General features: G+C 34.1%; 1 long non-coding RNA gene across 1 annotated transcript; it reads left to right on the top strand.

Annotated features, from left to right (window-relative positions):
• The first annotated feature begins 4,749 nt into the window (after positions 1-4,749).
• On the top strand, positions 4,750-26,099 carry LOC143079659 (uncharacterized). The gene is made up of 2 exons (XR_012979457.1): positions 4,750-5,060; positions 23,571-26,099. It is a non-coding gene; the product is annotated as an uncharacterized LOC143079659 (long non-coding RNA).
• Positions 26,100-26,702: the final 603 nt, after the last annotated feature.

The following is a 26,702-nucleotide window of genomic DNA, read 5'->3' as shown; positions in this document are numbered from 1 at the left end:
AGTTTATATAGGTGTAGGAAGCCGGAGTACCTAGAGAGAAACATCGACCTTCGGTAAGAAAACTAATAATCTTAGTCAATTAAGATTGGAGTTGAGCGCACTAGAATTTGGACTTACAACCTCAGTGTTGACAGGCTAGCGATAGAGTAAGCTCGACTACTTTGACCACTCGGTCACCGAGGCTCTAAACAATTATCGAGGTTATAAACTTGAGATTGGTACACTAATAAGTGGCGATGGTTCTTATAAGCTTTTACCACTTTCCCTTTTAATTTCGATCAGTGGAATACTGAAAGGAACTTATAAAGAACCACGATGTCTTTTTTGAAGAGAGTGCTTGTATATACGTGTATCGGTGTAAGCATAAATATTAAACAGCTTTTTTTTGAATAATTAAAGCATTTACTGGGTATCCTAGTATGTATTTTTTATCGCTTAAAATAATTAAATGGATTGAATAATTTCTACCCTTTGATTGCGGTTGGTTAATTGGATAACTGTGCTAGTATTATTCTCGGTAGAAAATGTGTAATCCCTTGTGGTCTTGCAATTTTCAAGTTTGTACGTAAAATTTACCTTAAATGATCTCTTCTCGTCTAGAAATACATATCTCAGATCAATTGCGTGGAGAATAAGCTTTTTCACAGTAACTTCGAGGACTTTCTGAACAAAATAGAAAGCAAGTTTTTTGTAAATAATCTTGTGGAAAACAGTTACACATTTAGATTTTTTTTATGGAGAATAACTTCTTCGTGGATACAAAATTGTACTTGAAGTTTTTGTCTGATTTTTGCAGAAATATAACATATTAAATGTTTTACATAACTTATACAACTCTTGATATCAGAATATATTATATAAACAATATCAGAACAATATCTCATAGAAGTTTGATAGTTTCCAAAATCTCATGTTATATTTTAGTTATACCAGTAACGTAGATCGAACTGAGTGAATCCACAAAAAAAACCCACCGCAAATACGATTGTCTCACCTTATGCATGTTGGTCTAGGTTTATGTTCCTTTTCGCACATCATCGATAGTTAACTACAACTGTGCGAAGTTTCTTCAAATTCTATTTAGCCTATTTAAAGGAGTTGCGCTTATACATCACAGGGACAAACAAACAGACAGACAAGCGATCAGGTTGATTTCTATTACAGAAAAGCTTTGTTATAAAAAAAGGATTATTTAGATATATCAGTACTCATGAGTCTTGTAATTAGTCATACAGTGTCGATAGAGGTCTAACAAGGTAAAAATAACCTCTTAAAAGACATCAGATACTTGATTTTTATTTAAAGTAGTCTAAGATATGTCAATTGATATATCTAAGGACAAAGTAGTAAGTTCACGAAGAGTTGATAATGGCACAAACATTTTGATGTTGTTTTTTTAATCAGACCAAAATACTACAAATTTCATTTAGAAGTAGCAGTGATAAAACTTCTTTTTTGAATATTACATTTAAAATAAGAAATATAGACAAAAAAATTACCCCTCACGTATATATCATTTGTGTTGTAAGGTAAATATTGGTTAGATTTTCAATAAAAACAATAACAGTTTTTAGTATAATTTACTTTTGCCGCCACCTCTGATCCAGAAAGATTTTATGTCTAGGGATTCAATTATCTTCGTTTTTATGTCGTAGGAATCAATATCATCTTCAGCAACTTTTGACTCCAGAAGAAGTGTTTCCTGAAACTATTAGTTCAGAATAATGCGCAAAATCATCGTTTTTTGACGCAACGTCAATAATAAGACTTAAAAGTCTAGAATGTACTCTAATGAAGCACATTGTTTAACCTAGTGGTTACATTTTTGAAATAGATCCATGAAAGACCCAAATTATTGGCATTTTGAAATTTAATGTAAAAGTTCATATTTGGCCTAAAGTGAAAAGTAAAATCACAAAAATACCGAGTCCCTCATCAAATGCAAAATCAAAAACTTAAACACATCAAATAGTTATCAAAGGTAACAGGCTTATAATTAAATACGCCAGACGCCCGTTTCGTCTACATAAGACTCATCAGTGACGCTCAGATTCAAATAGTAATAAAGACAAATAAGAAAATTCTTGGTATTAAAGAAAAATTACGAATAGACAACAGCTGTCTTATTCCTGACTTGAAACGCGCATTTTCTCATATAGAAAATGGATTATATCTGCATTTATAGCTAGCTAAACCTCTCACTTGTATAACAGTCGCATAAAATTCCATTATATTTACAACGATGTGTGAATTTTTGGCTATCATAGGACATGTTATAGAATGCAAATCAAAGTAGTCCTAGTATAGGTATACATATTATGCTCTGATAACCTACAATTGTTAAAAATCAAGTTATGAAGCAATCCTTCTAGTATCAGTAGCATCCTTAATTTTAAGTTAACTGAGATATATGAGATACAAGTACTGACTGAGATATGGGTTATTCAGTAATAGGACATCATTAATATATCTGAAAGTAAAATTAAAGAATTTTGCAGGGTACTTTTTCTTTTTGTCTTTTAGAAGGTTCTGAATGCATTCTTCTTTATACGAGTACAAAAAAAAGTCGACCAGAAGCGGTGCACAATAATTTCTTATTGGATTACAGACTCGGGTCTGTTGAAATATAAATCCTCCAAACTCAACAAATATATTGTCGATTAAATATCCAGCTTAATGATAATATCATCTTCAGTGTATTTTCTGATAGAATTATTATATATCAAAACAATATTTATATCCACGATTCTCATGTTCATAGAAAAAGCTCTGTTAAATGAAATGTTGAAGGAGGTCTTTCAATTGCGCCTGGGTAATAGTAGTGTAAAGCGCAGAAAAGAGTCGCAAGGTTGCTGGATAATTGCAGAGATGTGATCTTTAGCAGAAGATCCCTATAATTTTAATAATTGACCCCATTTATTGTATATTTTGAACACCGGAATACCTCTGTTGCCTTTATTGTTCTTTCTTATGACCTTGTTGAAGCAGTGTTAAATGTGTTTGATCACACCTATGTGATTAAAGTCAGTAAATTATGAAAGAGAAGTGAGAAAATGAAAATCTTGACCAAATCAATATACAGAAAACATTAACTTTATTGAACTTTTATATTGTATTATTTCAAAAGAAACATTTGAAATATACACGTTTAAAACAAAAAAAGGCATGCTACTTACACAAGAGCTACCCAAAGAAAATCATTACATTGAAGCATACATATACAAGATAAATGATAGGAGATAGTTGAATATGTAAATGGTAATCAAAGGTACCAGGCTGATAATGTCTAAAAATGAAAAAAGACAAACAGACAAACAATAGTACACTTATAATAACATAGAAAACTAAAGAATAAACAACACGAACCCCACAAAAAACTAGGGGTGATCTCAGGTGCTCCGGAAGGGTAAGCAGATCCTGCTCCACATGTGGCACCCGTCGTGTTGCTTATGTAATCACAAATCCGGTAAATAGTCTTATTCGGTAGGATACATTCATGAAAGGGAAAGGGATTGTAGTTACGACGTAAGGAACATATCCGATATTATTTATTCCATAACGGTCAACCAACTCGTGATGGCGTCCGTAAAATTTACGAAGTGATGATTTCAACTTCACCATTTGGAACTCTTGGTTTAATAGCTTCCTTGTGAGCAGCAGCCCTCTATCAAGAAAATCATGATAGGAAATGCAAGCACGGGAATATCGTATTAATTGGGAGATGCATACACCGTGTGCAGGTGCTGCTGGAATGTTACTACTAAGAAATGGAAAGTTCACAATTGGAAAGCTGAAATCATCTCTTTAATTATAGCACATTAAGCAGAAAAAAAACACTAAAAATCAAATGAAGAATACCATTCAAAGTAACAATAAGTTTATAAAATTGGTTAAAATTGTTTTCTTCTGTATAAATCTTTTGTTGTTCATTCCAAAATTTTGCAGTTGTGTATCGAAAAGAATTGGTGCCATAGCTTGTTGTTCCCACTTTTGACTGTTCAACTGTTTTATATATGAAGAAATATTAGTAATCTATTTTATATCAATCAAATCATGTAAATAAGATGGATTTTTTTTGTGTTTATCTTTAAAAGTTGCTATACCTATTTATTGTAATCTTCAAACTTTAAGACATACAAGTTTTGACTTGGGTACAATATCTTCATACGAGTTATCATAATCCTTGTCAACAAATCTCATGGCTCTTTCTAGAATTTTTTCCTTCTTAAATGTTTTTTTTATTAATACAAAAATGCTAGGTGACTCGGCCAAAATTAAGATTATACATGAGTACGACTAAGTCTATTCAGATATCTACCAATACGTTTGAGAATATTAAGTTGACGAGATGACATCTTACAAATGTGAGTTACCGTATATATTTGTCAAAATTTAATTGTCAGTCAAGTGTAACTACATTGTTTTCATTCTTCTATCATATCTCCTTTCATATTAAAAAGCAATATCACGATTGCAAGTTTTTGCCAATTGACAGAGCTTGAAATTTATCTGGATTAGCTTTCATTAAATTGTAATCAAACCAGTCCAGCATTTTGATATCACATTGTAATTTTTGATGACATTCTGTATGTCAGTATTGGATAACTTGTTGTCCACATAATTATATATAGTACTATTGTCAACTACACAAAAAAACATCAATTATGAATATATCAAAAAGTTAATAAAAGGCAAACGTTTCCAGCTGATCCTTTTAAATAACACGAACTAGAATAGAAGTCTGTTTGAATGATATTTAAATTGTTTACACTTTAACAAAAAAATTTGATTTTTGAAAGTATGCATATAATATGAACTCGTATCTCATGTCTTAAAGGGGTGCATTGATTCAGAACAAGGAAGTGTTTACATATGTGAAGAAACTACAAAAGAGGAAACGTACACAAGTGTTTACAGTGTATTTGGGACACTTACTAAAGACTAAAGATGAATTTTGGAAATTTCGGATAGTATCGCTTAAAATGTAACAGGATCCTATTTACAGATATAGAACACTATAAAAAACGCTGACTTTATAAACGTTGTTCTGGCAGTAATATGTAAGTGTGAATTTGATTTTTAACAAAATCTATTTAATTTCACGGCCGACACTCGGCTAACCGAGAGATTGGTCGGTTAATCTATATTGAGTATGCGGCTGTATCGGCGGTTGGTCTGTTAATCGGGTTGGCTAAAGTCTGTTAATCAGGTGTTATCGAGAAAATCATTGAAAGTTCAGCATGTTTCATTATATAACTTTTTAAATATATTTTTATCATAAAAAATATTCATGTCTAACAAAACAATTCAATGTACTGAATCCAGTGGTGTAATTATTATTTTTCTAGCTTCAATGTACGATCTATAAAATGAAAAGGCGGGTTACTCATCAATAAATTTATACACATTTTACACACACAAACTGTACACAAAATGATACGTTGGTTGAATTTACGTGCATTCAATATTTTGAACATCGAGAAAAGACAGGCATTATGTTTGTTAACCATAAAGAAATCATTGTGTGAAAAATCTTCACGAAAATCTGTATTTTGGTGACATAAATCAATCTTTATTTAAAACCTGGTCTGTTAATGGGTCGGATGTATAAAACCCAGTCTGTTAATTGGTCTGTTAAGAGTTATGAATGGCAATAAAAGTATAATTTTATTGCTATATGGGGTGTTATCGGATCAAATGGGTAGGCTCAAGACGAGCGGCTAAAATATACGAAAACAACACATGAGCAAAGAAACATAAAATATACGGAAACAACACATGAACAATGAACAATTTAAACAATGGAAATTGAAACTTTATAAAAACGGTTTCAAAAAGTGTAATATTAAAGTAATGTTAATTTCATCCAAGAATGGTCGCATATGTCATGTGGATTCTGTTTAATTGTCATGAATGACACCAATTTGTCATCTACATTGGTAACCAGTATATAGATCAGAGATAAACATCGTAATATAACTAAACATCAGTAAGTAAAATATATTGGGATTCTAAAATATAAAGAATAGAGAAAAAATAATGAGTAAGATAAATAAAAGGTAAAAGGAAAAAAAGTCACGGAGGAAACGTGACATAACAATTTAAAGAATACAGAAATAACCCCCATTGCTCATTTCCATTTACTACTTGAGAATGATTTGTAAACAACATATGATTAAGTAATAGAAATAAAGAACCAATTGGACGATGCTTACGAATTAGGGTTAAACGTTCAGTGACAAATATCATGTGCATATGAGAATGACAACACGTTATATGTATCCTGTGTTGTATTACAAAGACACTTTCAGTCGGATTTGAGAACGTGCTACTTTGAACAGACACAAAAATTGAGGCTGATTGAAAACGTTAATAATAAATTCATGCGTATTCCAGCGGCCAATCCATATCACACTATATTGAAGTGACACACCCTTCAATAAAATGCAAAGAAAGTCAAAATAAAAATGCTCTCACTAGTAAATCACAACCGAAATTAATGACAGACGGACATTTTTTACAAAACTTAATGAACAATTGAAATCAAGATATTTGAGGTTTGCGTTATTTCGCAAAGGTTTGCGTTATAACGCAAAGGTTTGCGTTACAACGCAAAGGTCTTCGTTTTATCGCAAAGGTTTGCATTATAACGCTATAGGTTTGCGTTGTAACGCAAATATAGGACGAAATTTTTTTTTTTAAATGTGTTGCGCTAATTCGCTTCCGTAGGATACTGTTACACAGTATTATCATTTTTATTTTACTCAGGAACGTCTCATTCTTAACTTTTTCTATAGGAAAATATAAAGGTAGCAAAAATACCTGTGGCTAAATTACTCTTAACTGACACAATTTTAATTGTCCAACCCATTAACAGACTTTATTCCCATAATTTTCACTAAAACGTGGTAATATTCACTTTTTATTACAATTATGAAATATTTACCAATGTAAATTTATGTTTTAGAACTAAAGTACTATTTTGTGTCCTTTAAATGATATCTAAAATTGTTTGTTCCGACTTTTATTAAAAAAAATGCTATGCGTATAAGCATAAATACTACATACTTGCGCGACGCCTTTTGATTTTACTGAAAACTGCGTAGACTATGAAATGTTTTTACAAGTGGAAAATGTTCTATGATAGATATCATTTTGTCAGACAGTTTTCTTTTTTTGATTTGGTTCTTATAATATGCCAAAAATCTTTATATTTGATAGAGTTTAACATTAAATTGTGCGTTTTACTCTTAACAGACGTATAACCAACCCGATTAACAGACCAATCTCCCATATAGCCGCACACTCAATATAGATTAACCGACCAATCTCTCGGTTAGCCGAGTGTCGTCCGTGAATTTGGTCTTCTAATTGTTTTTATACAAACGCTACTGATGATTCTTATGAATACGAAAAGCTTGTACATGCGTACTATATTAAAAGGCAAGTATACTTGTACTTATAATTCATTCATTAAATGTACTTATATTTCCCGCATTCTCTCAAAAAAACTCTCATTTTGTATTAACTGTAATACCTTGGTAAAAATTGGATACACAAAATCGGGCTTGCAGTCACATGAATATACAAAATATATGCATGTACGTGTATCAATTTCTCTAAATTCTGGAACCTAATAATCTTCGCTAGCCAAGGGTTACGATCCACTCCCGCTCTCTTCACCTTGGCGGATTGAGATAATATTTCGGAGACACAAGGTAAGGATTTTTATTGGTTGCAGTAGAAACTCGCTGCATCCAATCAAAAAGCGCCTATAACATGATCACGTATAAATGTAGAAAGTGTTTGTAAACAATTGCCACGTGTTTATTGTGCAACAAGTCTTTACATCACTAAACATACGACTATATTTAGTGACAACTTTAATGTTTTTAATCAACTAATAGAAGTTCCTGTGTATGTTGCATGCACAAATGCATGAATGTTGACGCATATTTTCGTTTCCGGCTTTACCAAGTGGGTAGAATCTAGACGCTACCGTGTTTTACCTCCAAATTGAATTGTTCAAGTGCTACCATTGGTCAAGAATAATGTATTCGGAATGGGCGTGACTTTCATCTTCCGATAGATGACACAACATGGATATCACAAATGTTGGCTCAATCTGCGAAGGGTGAAGAGAGCGGGAGTGGATCGTAACCCTTGGCTAGCGAAGATGGAACCTAATATGAAACAAGCAAAATATACGACATTCACAATTTCTGAAAAAAAGTATGGTCTTATTCTCAAGATTCCCCAAAGTCAAAATTGAAATTTATATGTATTTGAAGGTACGAATATCCAAAATCTTCAATGATCGGCTTTGTCCTTTCTGGGGGTAATAATATCAACAAGTATTGAGCTAAAACGGTTGATGAACATTACTTAATATCAAAGCATTCAAAATGAATATTAAGATAAGGAGGTGTGGTATAATAGTCAATGAGATAACTATTCATAAGGACTAAAAGCAAAAAAATGAAATTAACAAAGTCGTCATAGGTAATATAGCGATAAACAGATTATCATTGGTCATCTCAACTCGATTGCTTTTCTCACTTTTGCAGTCCCGGCTAAAGCGAAAAAAATCAATCTCGTTGAGATGGTCAACGTTAATCTATAATTATTGCTTGAAACTAAGGGTGCACATAACTGTGGTCAATGCCGTCATTGAAATTAACAACGTCGTCATAGCTAAAATAGCGATAAACGGATTATCATTGGTCCTTTACACTCGATTGCTTTTTTCACTTTCGCCGTCCCAGCTCAAGCAAGAAAATCAATTTCGTTGAGATGATCAACGTTAATCTATAATTATTGCTTGAAACTAAGGGTGCACATGCCTGTGGTCAATGAAATAAATGAAATTAACAACGTCGTCATAGGTAAAATAGCGATAATCAGATTATCATTGGTCATTTTAACTCGAATGCTTTTCTCACTTTCGCGGTACCGGCTCAAGCGAGAAATACAATCTCGTTGAGATGACCAACAATAATCAATAATTACAGGTCACCATACGACTACAACTATACCGTATAGAACGCTGTAAAAGTGCATTACTAGTATATAATTACATTAGATGTCTGTTTCATTACAATACGTTATTCTGATTGGCTAACTGCACACCATGTGTTATTCCTTAAGCAGTTGTATCACTCAATAAAACTTCTCATTCATGATGACACGAGGTCCCACAATAAAGTGCACAGGTAAATGAAATAAAAACTTGATAAAAGGCGTGTTTTCATGATCCTATAGGTAAAAATGTAATTATAAGTATTGAATGCTTTTTTTGTAACTTTATAGGGGTGTAAAAGCGTTGACCGTGCGCACATTTTAAGTATGAAGCGCTTCCGCGCTTCATACAAAATATACTTCGGTCAACGCTTTTACACCCCAATAAATTTACAAAAAAGAGCATTCAATTCTTAAATGATAAATTGTGATATAATTCAGAAAATGACACCAACGCCGAGATTTATGCTATAAACAGAGACATATATTAATACAATTGTATTGTATGTCTCTGCTATAAAAAAAAAATTAAATTAAACAAATGTGATAGACAGATAAGAAGCATAAACAGCCACTTGATTAAAGGAAAAGCATATAGAGAATTGCAAGGGCTTTAATGAGAGGCGAAAGATACCAAATGGACATTCAAGTTAAAAATTAAAACATAAACTGACAATAGCTTGGCGAAAAAACTAAAACATTAACATAGAAAACTAGACTGGGCAACAGAAACCACGCCAAAAACTTGGGATGATTGCCGGTGCTCCGGAGGGTAAGCAGATCATGCTCAACATGTGGCTTTATTCAACAAATAGGTTCAGAGAATTTACCAAAACTTGAATAACAAGGCAAAAGTCATGAAGTTTCAATTCAAGTTGTCATTACTCAAAGCTAGCACAAAGCCAAATTTTTACCAATAAATACTGTAAACTTTTTCTTAGACAAAAATATCAGTCTTTACAAATCCGAAAAAATTATTGTAAAAATGCCATTAGCATTCAGAGAACAGCATGTCATTGAATGTAATCAGATATCTGCATTTATCATGTTTTCTTATAAAACTTAAAGATAGCATGGTATAAATATTTCTTAGACAAAACTTTTTTTCTCCATTATTATTAAAAATGAGATCAAAATGCAGAAAAATATTAAATTATAGATATATATCCTTCAAATTAGGCAATGGGTGTATCTAAAACATGAACATTGCTATGAATAAAAAAAAAATGCAATATGAATTTAAGGACATGTGACTAAGATAGCCAATGAGAAAACTGTCATCTAAAGTTCAAATGAAGTTGAAGCAAACGACCAAAGGCAAACGAGCAGACTTCGACACAAGAAAAACATATACCGTATAGTCGGCTATAAAAGTCCCCGACACGAAAAACATGAAAATAATTTCAATTAAGAAAACGGCCGAATTTTTAACAATTTACAGAAAACAAATTAGACAGACATGAACCAAAACAACCATTGAACTATAGGAACCTGACTTGGGACAGCATATACAGTATGTTTCACGGTTGCATATGTTTAAAGGCGCTGACCCTTTCCTAACCTGGGGTACTGGTGTAACAATTAAACATAAGAACAAACTTTATAAATCAGTTGAAAAAGGCTTTCTATTATACTTTTTCTATTTAGTATATAGATGGCACTCCACCGAGAAGTTTTTGACCAATGAATTTGAAAATCCAAAAATGATTGAATATAATGACAGCTATGGAACCAACAATGTTCTTAAAAGAATAATTAATATCATTGACGCATCAAGTGTTTATTTTGCTATTCAGTATTTTAAATTTTGTTATAAATTGTAGTATTTTAATCATAAACACCTCTATTTATATGTAAACATCATTAATAGTTATCCCATAAGGACGCGGTGTGTCAGTGTAAGATCATCCCGATGGCCGGAGGCCAGAGGGTGATCTTACACTGACACACCAAGTCCGAATGGGATAACTATTTTACATCCCAGCTGTTTTAGATAAGACGAAAAACCATTTACAATTCATAAAATCTAGTTAGAACGCCACACAACCATTATAATATACTTTATATATTACTATATGATGTATACCCTTTATGACCCCCTAACACGATGAGTTGATATCAAACAATGTCAACTCGCCCCACTGGCCAATCGCCACTTTATGAAAAAATCGCCCCACTCTTGTAACCGGCTCGCCCAACTTTAAAAAAGTGTAAAATCAAATTGCACAATCAGTCTGACAACTCATTTATTTTTAAACGAAAAGGATTTAAACCCCACTGAATAAAAGTCATCCAACTCGCCCCAGTTATAAAAATATCTTGCTTCCTTTAAGTATGTTAGATTTCTGATAGTTCGTATCCAGTCGTCCTGGTGAAGTGGTATGTGTCGTGGCTTTATATGCTTAAGGTCTTGAGTTCGAATCCCAGCATATACACTGGGTTTTTTCTACGTGAATTTTGATAGATAGTCTTCTCCGTATAATTAATTATAAGTTTTATACTGGATTTGACATTCCCGCCAAAATGTTACAGAACAAAGGAAAGCATGCATAACAAAGAAACTTAAACTGGGGTGATCTGGTTGGAACAAAGGAGCTGGTTGGAACAAAGGAGCTGGGATGTAATCACTGATGCATCATTTTGTGTTTAAATTTAAATTCCTATATAAACATTTATCATAATCTTTTTAAATAATTCCTCAGTAGATTTATTTTCCAAAACCACTCAACAACCAACAAACGTAATTCTTGAATCGATAATGATTTATATCGATAATGATTTATATCGCAATATATTGTCTTGAATCTATACTGATTTATATCGCGGCAATATATTGTTTTGAATTGATAATGATTTATATCGCAATTTATTGTCTTGAATCGATAATGATTTATATCGCAATATATTGTCTTCCAGTTCTTATAATTATGTTTAAACATTTATTACTAGTTTTGTTATGGTTTTTGGTCTTTTTCGTTCTTGGTGAAATAAACAAAATTGTAATTGTTTGCAGGAAATTAATTAGTAATAATATATAAGTCAAAATATTCAGCTTTTATTTTATACCTTTTTATGCTGGTAACAATATTTGTTCTTAAAATGCTAAAAACTAGGAAGTATTTAACAACTATCCTGACTGATTTCAATCTTTAAAATGTAATGCTATCCTGACTGATTTCAATCTTTAAAATGTAATGCATCAGTGATGATGTGTTCCTATAAATAGAGTTTTTCATGATGAAAATATTTAAGATATTTTTATACAAAAGAAATATTGAATGCCTGCATACGAATTTTAAACATGTGTTGCATCAAGGATGAAAATAGTTCTTTTCATAACATCCTTTACTATTTAGCTGTCATTTGAATTATACATCTTTGTCTTTTCCAAATCAAAAGTCTAAAATTTCCTTCAATTTTAGAAGTAAGATATGATATGAAATTCAAAAGCTTGCAAACTACATTAATAATGAAAAAATCCTAATTCAAATAGTTTATGAATAAGTCCGGAAAATTAAGGAATAACAGTACTGTAGTTAAAGAGTTGCCACCGTCAATTGTAGATTTGACGGTCGCAAATGCAGTTTACCTGGCGACGTAGCGGATAAGTTTCTATAACGATGATTATTTAAACATTATTGTACCGTAAGATACGATTTTTATGAAATCGTTCATAATATACTATACACGTAACACGAGTCTGTTTCATATATGTTATTCGTACAAATAGGTGAAACGTTAATAACGATTGAACACGAACTTTCTGATAAAACTCGACAAAATTTTGTTACCACGTTCACGTCCACTTCTCACTTATTACCCAATTCAATGTATCACCGAACTTATACTTGCCGTGATATAACAGGTGAAATAAGACCTGCTTACCCTTCTGAATCACCTGATGTCTTAACATTATGTGGGGTTCTGGTGAAATCTGTGAAGTGTTTTGTAGAATGCGGGTAATGTATCCTAATTTGACTTACAATTTTTCTTATCTTTTTGGTATCTTCTTACTTTCAATAGGAATAAATCAGTTTACTTATTTTATTCTTTTGATTGTTATTTAAGTACACACAAATATGACACGGTCTGCTCGTGTTTGATCTTCACATATGAAGTGACCGTTTTACCTCTTCTAGGCCTCTACTTCGGGACAAATGTATCGTTTTTTAAAATTATAAAGTGGACGTCAAGTTGGTTACTTATTCCCTATTCCCTATTCGTTACCTATTCCCTATTCCCTATTATTTACCTATTCGTTACCTATTCCCTATTCCCTATTCGTTACCTAATCCCTATTCCCTATTCGTTACCTATTCGTTACCTATTCCCTATTCGTTACCTATTCGTTACCTATTCCCTATTCCCTATTCGTTACCTATTCGTTACCTATTCCCTATTTCCTATTCGTTACCTATTCGTTACCTATTCCCTGTTCCCTATTCGTTACCTATTCGTTACTTATTCCCTATTCCCTATCGTTACCTATTCGTTACTTATTCCCTATTCCTTATTCGTTACTTATTCGATTTTTAATATCCTTCCCCCTTTTTAATTGTTTATACTCTTATATCTGGTAATAGTTCTAAATTTGTTGAGGTAAAATGATCTTTTTATGACCTTTTTATATGTGTTTGTGCTCAACCGATCCTTTTACTTTATGTTCGATACTCATTTGATCCTTATTTGATTTTTATACGTTCTACCTTTTAACTGCTTTATGTCCGTATGTTTGAAGATGGATCTTGGTTCGAAGCGATGAAATCACCGTGTTAGCGCTTGTATAAAAAAGAAGATGTGGTATGATTGCCAATGAGACAACACCCCACAAAAGACCAAAATGACACAGAAATGATCAACTACAGGTCACTGTACGGCCTTCAACAATGAGCATAGCCCAAACCGTGTAGTCACCTATAAAAGGTCCAGACATGACAATCTCAAACAATTCAAACAACAAAACTAACGGCCGTATTTCATATACAAAAAAATAAACGGAAAACAAATATGTAACACAAAAACAAACGATAACTACTTAATTTCAGGCTCTTGTCTAGGGACAGGCACATACTAACATAATGCGGTGGGGTTAAACATGTTAGCAGGGTGTACATCGTTTCGGAGCATGCTATAACCTTGTTTAATTCGTTCCATCACTCGCTTATAATTCGCTTATAATACGTGTATCATACGTTGCACCTTTTAAAACATGATTTTCAATTGTTTTGTTGTCTCTGGTGGTAGATTTGGGTTCTTAGAGGTGATATAACTCTATAAGCGTATATGTACCCGTTCCAGCGCTCGGGTAATACCGTTAAATATTCGTTACTTATTCGCTTTTAATACGTTTGTTGTACGTTGCACCTTTTAGAAAAGGATTTTCAATTGTGTTCATATCTCTGTTGGTAATAATGTGTTATTATAGATGAATACCCCTATTATCGCGTATGTACCCGTTCAAGCGCTCGGATAATAACCTGTTACTTATTCGTTCCTTATTCGCTTTTAATGCGCGGGGTATACGTTGCACCTTGAAATAAATCGTTTTTAATTGTGTCCATGTCTCTGGTGGTAACAATGTGTTCTTAGAGATGAAATGATATTAGAGCGCATGTACCCGTTCCAGCGCTTGGTTAATACCCTGTTACCTATTCGTTACCTATTCGTTAACTATTCACTTATCATACGTTTGTTGTACGTTGCACATTTTAGAAAAGGATTTTCAATTGTGTCCATGTCTCTGGTGGTAACAATGTGTTCTTAGAGATGAAATGACCCTATAAGCGCGCATGTACCTGTTCCAGCGCTCGGTTAATACCCTGTTACCTATTCGTTACCTATTCACTTATAATACGTTTGTTGTACGTTGCACCTTTTAGAAAAGGATTTTAAATTGTACCCATGTCTCTGGTGGTAACAATGTGTTCTTAGAGATGAAATGACCCTATTAGCGCGCATGTTCCCGTTCCAGCGCTCGGTTAATTCTGGTGGTAACAATGTGTTCTTAGAGATGAAATGACCCTATTAGCGATCATGTACCTGTTCCAGCGCTCGGTTAATACCCTGTTACCTATTCGTTACTTATTCGCTTTTAATACGTTTGTTGTACGTTGCACCGTTTAGAAAAAGATTTTCAATTAAGTTCATATCTCTGGTGGTAATAATGTGTTTTTATAGATGAAATATCCCTATTAGCACGTATGTACTCGTTCCAGCGCTCGGATAATACCCTGTTAATTTTTCGTTCCTTATTCGCTTTCAATGCGCGGGGTATACGTTTGTTGTACATTGCACCTTTTAGAAAAGAATTTTCAATTGTGTCCATGTCTCTGGTGGTAACAATGTGTTCTTAGAGATGAAATGACACTATTAGCGCGCATGTACCCGTTCCAGCGCTCGGTTAATACCCTGTTACCTATTCGTTACCTTTTCACATAGAATACGTTTGTTGTACGTTTCACCTTTTAAAAAAGGATTTTCAATTGTGCCCATGTCTGTGGTGGTAACAGTGTGTTCTTAGAGATGAAATGACCCTATTAGCGCGCATGTACCCGTTCCAGCGCTCGGTTAATACCCTGTTACCTATTCGTTACCTATTCGTTACTTATTCGCTTTTAATACGTTTGTTGTACGTTGCACCGTTTAGAAAAGGATTTTCAATTAAGTTCATATCTCTGGTGGTAATAATGTGTTTTTATAGATGAAATATCCCTATTAGCACGTATGTACTCGTTCCAGCGCTCGGATAATACCCTGTTACTTTTTCGTTCCTTATTCGCTTTCAATGCGCGGGGTATACGTTTGTTGTACGTTTCACCTTTTAAAAAAGGATTTTCAATTGTGCCCATGTCTGTGGTGGTAACAGTGTGTTCTTAGAGATGAAATGACCCTTTTAGCGCGCATGTACCCGTTCCAGCGCTCGGTTAATACCCTGTTACCTATTCGTTACCTATTCGTTACTTATTCGCTTTTAATACGTTTGTTGTACGTTGCACCGTTTAGAAAAGGATTTTCAATTAAGTTCATATCTCTGGTGGTAATAATGTGTTTTTATAGATGAAATATCCCTATTAGCACGTATGTACTCGTTCCAGCGCTCGGATAATACCCTGTTACTTTTTCGTTCCTTATTCGCTTTCAATGAGCGGGGTATACGTTTGTTGTACATTGCACCTTTTAGAAAAGAATTTTCAATTGTGTCCATGTCTCTGGTGGTAACAATGTGTTCTTAGAGATGAAATGACACTATTAGCGCGCATGTACCCGTTTCAGCGCTCGGTTAATACCCTGTTACCTATTCGTTACTTATTCACTTATCATACGTTTGATGTACGTTGCACCTTCTAGAAAAGGATGTTCAATTGTGTCCATGTCTCTGGTGGTAATAATGTGTTCTTATAGATGAAATACCCCTATTAGCGCGTATATACTCGCTCCAGCGCTCGGTTAATACCCTGTTACCAATTCGTTACCTATTCACTTATAATACGTTTGTTGTACGTTGCACCTTTTAGAAAAGGATTTTCAATTGTGCCCATGTCTCTGGTGGTAACAATGTGTTCTTAGAGATGAAATGACCCTATAAGTGCGCATGTACCCGTTCCAGCGCTCGGTTAATACCCTGTTACCTATTCGTTACCTATTCGTTACTTATTCGCTTTTAATACGTTTGTTGTACGTTGCACCTTTTAGAAAAGGATTTCACTTAAGTTCATATCTCTGGTGGTTATAATGTGTTCTTATAGATGAAATACCACTATTAGCGCGTATGTACTCGTTCCAGCGCTCGGTTAATACCCTGTTTTCTATTCGTTACCTATTCACTTATAATACGTTTGTTGTACGTTGCACCTTTTAGAAAAGGATTTTCAATTGTGCCCATGTCTCTGGTGGTAACAGTGTGTTCTTAGAGATGAAATGACCCTATTAGCGCGCATGTACCCGTTTCAGCGCTCGGTTAATACCCTGTTACCTATTCGTTACTTATTCACTTATAATACGTTTGTTGTACGTTGCACCTTTTAGAAAAGGATTTTCAATTGTGTCCATGTCTCTGGTGGTAATAATGTGTTCTTATAGACGAAAGACCCCTATTAGCGCGTATGTACTCGTTCCAGCGGTCGGATAATACCCTGTTACTTATTCGTTCCTTATTCGCGTTGAATGCGCGGGGTATACGTTGCACCTTGAAATAAATCGTTTTTGAATTGTGTTCATGTCTCTGGTGGTAACAATGTGTTCTTAGAGATGAAATGACCCTATTAGCGCGCATGTACCCGTTCCAGCGCTCGGTTAATACCCTGTTACCTTTTCGTTACCTATTCGTTACCTATTCACTTATAATACGTTTGTTGTACGTTGCACCTTTTAGAAAAGGATTTTCAATTGTGTCTATGTCTCTGGTGATAACAATGTTTTTTTAAAAATGAAATGACCCTATTAGCGCGCATGTACCCGTTCCAGCGCTCGGTTAATACCCTGTTACCTATGCGTTACCTATTCGTTAATTATTCGCTTTTAATACGTTTGTTGTACGTTGTACCTTTTAGAAAAGGATTTTGAATTGTGTTCATGTGTCTAGTGGTAAAAATGTGTTCTTAGAGATGAAATGACCCTATTAGCGCGTATGTACTCGTTCCAGCGCTCGGATAATACCCTGTTACTTATTCGTTCCTTATTCGCTTTTAATGCGCCCGGTATACGTTGCACCTTGAAATAAATCGTTTTTTAATTGTGTTCATGTCTCTAGTGGTAACAATGTGTTCTTAGAGATGAAATGACCCTATTAGCGCGCATGTACGCGTTCCAGCGCTACACTGATACCCTGTTACTTATTCGTTACCTTATTCGCTTTTAAAACGTGTGTTATGCGTTGCACTTTAAAAAAGAAATATTTTTGTGTCTCTGGTGGTAACTCTCGGTTCTTAGAGTTGAAATAACCCTAATAAAACATATGTACCCGTTTCAGCGCTCGACTGATACCCTGTTACTTATTCGTTCCTTATTCGCTTTTAAGACGCGTGGTATACGTTGCACATTGGAATAAATCGATTATCTATTTCTTTCATGTCTCTGGTGGTAATTATGTGTTCTCTGAAGTGAAAAAAACCCTATTAGCGCATATATACTCGTTTCAGCGCAATACTGATACCCTGTTACTTATTCGTTCCTTATTCGCTTTAAATACGCGTGCTATGCGTTCCACCTTGAAATAAGAATAAGTAACAAGGTATTAGCCGAGCGCTGGAACAGGTACACACGCGCTAATAGGGTTATTTCATCTCTAAGAACACATTGTTACCACCAGAGACATGCACACAATTAACTAGAGGCTCTCAAGAGCCTGTGTCGCTCACCTTGGTTTATGTGCATATTAAACAATGGACACAGATAAATTCATGACAAAATTGTGTTTTGGTGATAATGATGTGTTTGTAGATCTTACTTTACTGGAAATTTTTCTTGCTACAATTATCTCTATCTATAATGAACTTGGCCCAGTAATTACAGTGGTAAATAGATTCTAAAAATTTACAAAAATTTACAAAAATTTATGAAAATTGTTAAAAAATGACTATAAAAAGCAATAACTCCTTAAAGGGTAAACTGACAATTTTGGTCATTTGACTTATTTGTAGATCTTACTTTGCTGAACATTATTGCTGTTTTACAGTTTATCTCTATCTATTATAATATTCAAGATAATAACCAACTAGAGGCTCTAAAGAGCCTGTGTCGCTCACCTTGGTCTATGTGCATATTAAACAATAGACACAGATGGATTCATGACAAAATTGTGTTTTGGTGATGGTAATGTGTTTGTAGATCTTACTTTACTAAACAGTCTTGCTGCTTACAATTATCTCTATCTATAACAGTACTTTCTGTGGAAAATGTTATTGAAAATCTTCAAATTTTAAGAAAATTGTTAAAAATTGACTATGAAGGGCAATAACTCCTTAGGGGGTCAATTGACTATTTTGGTCATGCTGACTTATTTTTAGTTCTTACTTTGCTGTACATTATTGCTGTTTACAGTTTATCTCTATCTATAATTATATTCAAGATAATAGCAAAAAAACAGCAAAATTTCCTCAAAATTACCATTTCAGGGGCAGCAACCCAACAACGAAATGTCTGATTCATCTGAATATTTCAGGGCAGATAGATCTTGACCTGATGAACAATAATAACCATGTCAGATTTGCTCTAAATGCTTTGGTTTTTGAGTTATAAGCCAAAAACTGCATTTTACTCCTATGTTCTATTTTTAGCCATGGCGGCCATCTTGGTTGGTTGGCCGGATCACCGGACACATTTTTTAAACTAGATACCCCAATGATGATTATGGCCAAGTTTGGTTAAATTTGGCCCAGTAGTTTCAGAGGAGAAGATTTTTCTAAAAGATTACTAAGATTTACGAAAAATGGTTAAAAATTGACTATAAAGGGCAATAACTCCTAAAGTGGTCAACTGACTATTTTGGTCATGTTGACTTATTTGTAGATCTTACTTTGCTGAACATTATTGCTGTTTACAGTTTATCTCTATCTATAACAATATTCAAGATAATAACCAAAAACAGCAAAATTTCCTTAAAATTACCTTTTCAGGGCAGCAACCCAACAACGAAATGTCTGATTCATCTGAAAATTTCAGGGCAGATAGATCTTGACCTGATGAACAATATTACTGCTGTCAGATTTGCTCTAAATGCTTTGGTTTTTGAGTTATAAGCCAAAAACTGCATTTTACTCCTATGTTCTATTTTTAGCCATGGCGGCCATCTTGGTTGGTTGGCCGGATCACCGGACACATTTTTTAAACAAGATACCCCAATGATGATTATGGCCAAGTTTGGTTAAATTTGGCCCAGTAGTTTCAGAGGAGAAGATTTTTCTAAAAGATTACTAAGATTTACGAAAAATGGTTAAAAATTGACTATAAAGGGCAATAACTCCTAAAGTGGTCAACTGACTATTTTGGTCATGTTGACTTATTTGTAGATCTTACTTTGCTGAACATTATTGCTGTTTACAGTTTATCTCTATCTATAACAATATTCAAGATAATAACCAAAAACAGCAAAATTTCCTTAAAATTACCTTTTCAGGGCAGCAACCCAACAACGAAATGTCTGATTCATCTGAAAATTTCAGGGCAGATAGATCTTGACCTGATGAACAATATTACTGCTGTCAGATTTGCTCTAAATGCTTTGGTTTTTGAGTTATAAGCCAAAAACTGCATTTTACCCCTATGTTCTATTTTTAGCCATGGCGGCCATCTTGGTTGGTTGGCCGGGTCACCGGACACATTTTTTAAACAAGAAACCCCAATGATGATTGTGGCCAAGTTTGGTTAAATTTGGCTCAGTAGTTTCAAAGAAGAAGATTTTTGTAAAATTTAACGCAGGACGACGACGACGGACGACGACGACGGACGCCGGACGCCAAATGATGAGAAAAGCTCACTTGGCCTTTCGGCCAGGTGAGCTTAAAAACGATTTATTTAAAGTGCAACGTATACCCCGCGCATTAAAAGCGAATAAGGAACGAATAAGTAACAGGTTATTATCCGAGCGCTGGAACGGGTACATACGCGCTAATAGGGTCATTTCATCTCTAAGAACACATTGTTACCACCAGAGACATGAACACAATTAAAAAACGATTTATTTCAAGGTGCAACGTATACCCCGCGCATTAAAAGCGAATAAGGAACGAATAAGTAACAGGGTATTATCCGAGCGCTGGAACGGGTACATACGCGCTAAAAGGGGTATTTCATCTATCAAATACATTGTTACCACCAGAGACATGGACACAATTGAAAATCCTTTTCTAAAAGTTGCAACTTATAACAAACGTATTATAGGCGAATAAGTTACGAATAAGTAACAGGGTATTAACCGAGCGCTGGAACGGGTACCTACGCGCTAATAGGGTAATCTAATCCCTAAAAACACATTGTTACCACCAGAGACATGGACACAATTGAAAATCCTTTTCTAAAAGGTGCAACGTATAGTAAACGTCTCATAAGTGAATAGGTAACGAATAGGTAACAGGGTATTAACCGAGCGCTGAACGGGTACATGCGCGCTAATAGGGTCATTTCATCTCTAAGAACACTTTCTTACCACCAGAGAAATGAACACAATTAAAAAACGATTTATTTCAAGGTGCAACGTATACCCCGCGCATTAAAAGCGAATAAGGAACGAAAAAGTAACGGTATTATCCAAGCGCTGGAACGAGTACATACGCGCTAATAGTAGTATTTCATCTATAAGAACACATTATAACCACCAGAGATATGAACTTAAGTGAAAATCCTTTTCTAAAAGGTGCAACGTACAACAAACGTATTAAAAGCGAATAAGTCACGAATAGGTAACGAATAGGTAACAGGGTATTAACCGAGCGCTGGAACGGGTACCTACGCGTTAATAGGGTCATTTCATGTCTAAGAACACATTGTTACCACCAGAGACATGGGTACAATTGAAAATCCTTTTCTAAAAGGTGCAACGTACAACAAACGTATTATAAGTGAATATGTAACGAAAAGGTAACGAATAGGTAACAGGGTATTAACCGAGCGCTGGAACGGGTACATGCGCGCTAATAGGGTCATTTCATCTCTAAGAACACATTGTTACCACCAGAGACATGGACACAATTGAAAATCATTTGCTAAAAGGTGCAACGTACAACAAACGTATGATAAGTGAATAGGTAACGAATAGGTAACGAATAGGTAACAGGGTATTAACCGAGCGCTGGAACGGGTACATGCGCGCTAATAGGGTCATTTCATCTCTAAGAACACATTGTTACCACCAGAGACATGGGTACAATTGAAAATCATTTTCTAAAAGGTGCAACGTACAACAAACGTATGATAAGTGAATAGATAACGAATAGGTAACAGGGTATCAATCGACCTCTGGAACGGGTACATGCGCTCTAGTAGGGTCATTTCATCTCTAAGAACACATTGTTACCACCAGAGACATGAAAACAATTAAAAAACGATTTATTTCAAGGTGCAACGTATACCCCGCGCATTAAAAGCGAATAAGGAACGAATAAGTAACAGGGTATTATCCGAGCGCTGGAACGGGTACATACGCGATAATAGGGGTATTTCATCTATAAGAACACATTATTACCAACAGAGATATGAACACATTTAAAAATTCTTTTCTAAAAGGTGCAACGTACAACAAACGTATTAAAAGCGAATAAGTAACGAATATTTAACAGGGTATTATCCGAGTGCTGGAAAGGGTACATATGCGCTTAGAGAGTTATATCACCTCTAAGAACCCAAATCTACCACCAGAGACAACAAAACAATTGAAAATCATGTTTTAAAAGGTGCAACATATGATACACATATTATAAGCGAATTATAAGCGAGTGATGGAACGAATTAAACAAGGTAATAGCATGCTCCGAAACCATGTACACCCTGCTAACATGTTTAACCCCACCACATTATGTTAGTATGTGCCTGTCCCTAGACAAGAGCCTGAAATTAAGTAGTTATCGTTTGTTTTTGTGTTACATATTTGTTTTCTGTTTATTTTTTTGTATATGAAATATGGCCATTAGTTTTGTTGTTTGAATTGTTTGAGATTGTCATGTCTGGACCTTTTATAGGGTCTACACGGTTTGGGCTATGCTCATTGTTGAAGGCTGTACAGTGACCTGTAGTTGATCATTTCTGTGTCATTTTGGTCTTTTGTGGGGTGTTGTCTCATTGGCAATCATACCACATCTTCTTTTTTATACAAGCGCTAACACGGTGATTTCATCGCTTCGAACCAAGATCCATCTTCAAACATACGGACATAAAGCAGTTAAAAGGTAGAACGTATAAAAATCAACAAGGCAAATAAGGATCAAATGAGTATCGAACATAAAGTAAAAGGATCGGTTGAGCACAAACACATATAAATAGGTCATAAAAAGATCATTTTACCTCAACAAATTTAGAACTATTACCAGATATAAGAGTATAAACAATTAAAAAGGGGGAAGGATATTAAAAATCGAATAAGTAACGAATAAGGAATAGGGAATAAGTAACGAATAGGTAACGATAGGGAATAGGGAATAAGTAACGAATAGGTAACGAATAGGGAATAGGGAATAGGTAACGAATAGGTAACGAATAGGGAATAGGGAATAGGTAACGAATAGGTAACGAATAGGGAATAGGTAACGAATAAGGAATAGGGAATAAGTAACCAACTTGACGTCCATTATAAACTTCTAATTCAGTTTAAGCAGCGTCCTATTATACCGATTTGAAAGTATTTGTCAATGTTTTCGAACAGAGAACTAAACGTCTAGATCATACGAGGATGAAGCGGTTTCCTTTTTTTCTTCTTTATTGTTGTACTGTTTTAATACTATTAGTTGTTTGTAGGTGTATAGAAAAAGTGAAGGCCTTTCAACCTCTCTCAAGTTTGAGTACCGTGTGATTCGTCATTTTGTTCTGCATTTATCTTTACATTTTGATTTTAATTGTTTCTTCAGATACACGCCTTTTAATGGCAGAGAAAAGGGGAAACCACAGTGAGTCCACTTTCTTAAACAATCCATCGACTGAATCCGATGAACTGTTGTGCAAGATACATCAGAAGGAAATTGTCTTCTTTTGCCGATGTCATGATAAATTATTGTGTATGGTGTGTAATCGTTTGGATCATTTAAAATGCAAGGACCAAATCTTTGAAATTGCAGTTGCAGCACAAAAAGTAAAAACATCAACAGCAATGGGCAAACTTGAACTGGACATTCTAGATCTCTTGCAAACCGTAAAAGACAGCCTACAAATCCAGAAACATAATTTATCAAGCTTACAAGAAGTTGAAAAAACAATCCGAAAGGAAGTTCAAAAGATTATAGAACGAATTTATATACAACAAGAAAGTTGTCTGTGTGAATTGAAAACCCGTAATGATAAAGTGAAACAGGCAGAACAAGATTTATTACAACAGGAGTTGAGAATTTGCAAAATACAGGAAAGACTTTTCGCCCTTAAACGATCTGGTACAGATAAACAATTTTTTATTGAAATGAAAATGGCTGAAGAAAATGCATTCAAAGAACGAAATTCATTTTTGGAAGAAAGTAATATGAAATATAAAATCGGTTTTCAGATTAATCCCTTCTTTTCCTCGGCGGACAATACATTGGGAGAGATCAAATTTATGTCAAAATTGAGATCATATTCTACTTCGTCATTACATGAAGCACAGATAGAGCGGCCGATTGATTCAGATATTACCAAAAATGTCCTCAAAATTGAACGCACTTTTAACATTCACCAAGCAAAACATCTGATGGAATTATACGGCTGCGTTATTTTACCTAATAAAAATGTAGTATTTATTGACAGTAGTAATAAGCGACTAGTCATACATCATGAGAACGGGACCTATCTAAAGGAGTTGCCGTTAGATGAAAAGCCATTTTATATAACTGCTGTTGGTATGGATGAGGTTGCTGTATCTTTTTCGCCAAGACTGATAAGAATAATAAACATAAAAACCAACCAATTTGAGTCAAAACTTACAAAGTATATTGAAAATTACAGTCGTGGTATCTGCTATGATGATGGAAAGCTATATTTTGTAGATCATGACGTTGGAATAAAGGAAGTTAGTATTGATAAAGAGGTGGTACGAAAAATACACGTCGATATAGCCGGAATCGGAAATATTGCTGTATATAAAAAGAGGATATACTACACGGCTGATCACAACAATAAACTGTATTGTTCTGATACATCAGGAAAACAAATATGGACGATAAGCGACGACCGACTCAAAGCAAAAAAGAATTCAGCTCCGATAGCCGTAGATAATGATGGAAATATTTTTGTAGCTGGACCCGATACCGGGGTCGTCATAATAATTTCCCATGATGGTAAGCATCAGAAGGTACTTATTGACGAAGTTAATGCGATACGACATCCACGTGGACTTTTCTATGACAAGCATCACAAGAAACTACTATTATGTTATAAGAAAAATGGATTGGCGCACCTTTTTCGTCTTCAATAAATGAATACGAGCTTGAAGAACATGGAGAAAGTTTTAAACCAAATGTGCTATTTTTTTTTACTATCAGTATAATGTACATAGAGTTACATTATGCGATTTTTATTGTTACAAAAACTTTAAAAAAATTCTAAATGTTAAGCTGCTAGATTAGTTTTGAAGTTAAAACTTCCGAGATGATATAAATCTAAAAATAGCTACGCGGGTTTGTTCATATCTATTTAAGCTATACAAGCTATACACATGCTATAAGCGAAACTGCATCTTAGTTCAACACCAACCCATTTACAATTTACGAACCTTCGTTTTTTACGCATTGGTTAGAGTTTTATACATAACTCAACAAATGCTTTTGATTAAATCATACGAAGGAAAAAAGATATGATAATATTTTTGATTTGAACTTTTAATTATATTTCGCACCAGTATTTTCTTGTCAGAAAAAACGCGCGCCTGGTGGAAAAAATTGTAAGCCTGGTGTATTTGAAGATTTTTTACCAGAATTGTCAAACGACTTCTTACAGGGTGTATTGCCCTTACATGACAATTTTTCAAAGTTTTTGAAAACTATATGATTATAGTTAAAAACTACATGACGGAAAAATAACGAGCAAGATAATATTTACAAGTAAGTCATTTACTCAAAACAGTCAGTCGACACCTTACAGGAGTTAATGTATTTAAAATACCAGCTTTTTTGGATTTTGTCTTTTTTTAATAAAAAAAATGATAAACAGAGAAAAACGTTGCTGAACACAATCATAAAGACAAGATTTATCAATAAGTCAAATAACTTAAATTGTTGTAAAATATATGACTCTTTTCGGTTGTTTTTTATAACTTAAATTACGTTTTTACACTGCTATTCTACATGCTTAAATGACATATATAGACTTTATCACCTTATTGAACTTAGAATAGATACATATCATCTTTCTTTGTGAAAACGCAAACGGGTTCCTATTATGAATACAATTAATAAAATAAAATATAATTAAAAGATTTTTTTTAACAACTTCATATTTGTTTTGTTTGGTTGATTGACAGCAGTAGCCGATGTTCCAATGTGCTTTTTGTGCTAATGCGGAGTAAAGCAACCAACAACCAATCAATCAATCCCATGTGCACGAAATGTGTAACGCTACTGATTAATATATTTATATAAAATTGAGAATGGAAATGGGGAATGTGCCAAAAAGACAACCCGACCATAGAAAAAAACAACAGCAGAAGGTCACCAACAGGTCTTATGCATCTTTAGCAGAATCCATACACAACCTTCTCTAAGCCATACAGAAAACGAACATCTTACAAAGTTAATTAATTTCTAATTATGTCCTGTTAATAATAAATAATCCACATTTCAATAGGTATTTACATCTTATATATCCATGTGAACTTGCTGTTAATGATACTACCGTAGAATATATGCTTCATATCTTAATTTTTTCAAGATATTGACACATATAGACGACTCTAAATTAAAATCCATGACAAACTTGATGATTTTAACTTTCAATCTCTCAGCAGAAATATGCTGGCCGTTATATGGAGTTTTTAAGAATAAATATTAAATAATTCGATGCGCTCACGACGAGGGGAG

The sequence above is a fragment of the Mytilus galloprovincialis genome, chromosome 6, assembly GCF_965363235.1.
Source record: "Mytilus galloprovincialis chromosome 6, xbMytGall1.hap1.1, whole genome shotgun sequence".
NCBI classification, from domain to species: Eukaryota; Metazoa; Mollusca; class Bivalvia; order Mytilida; family Mytilidae; genus Mytilus; species Mytilus galloprovincialis.
This window is presented reverse-complemented; position numbering and strand designations above follow the sequence as displayed.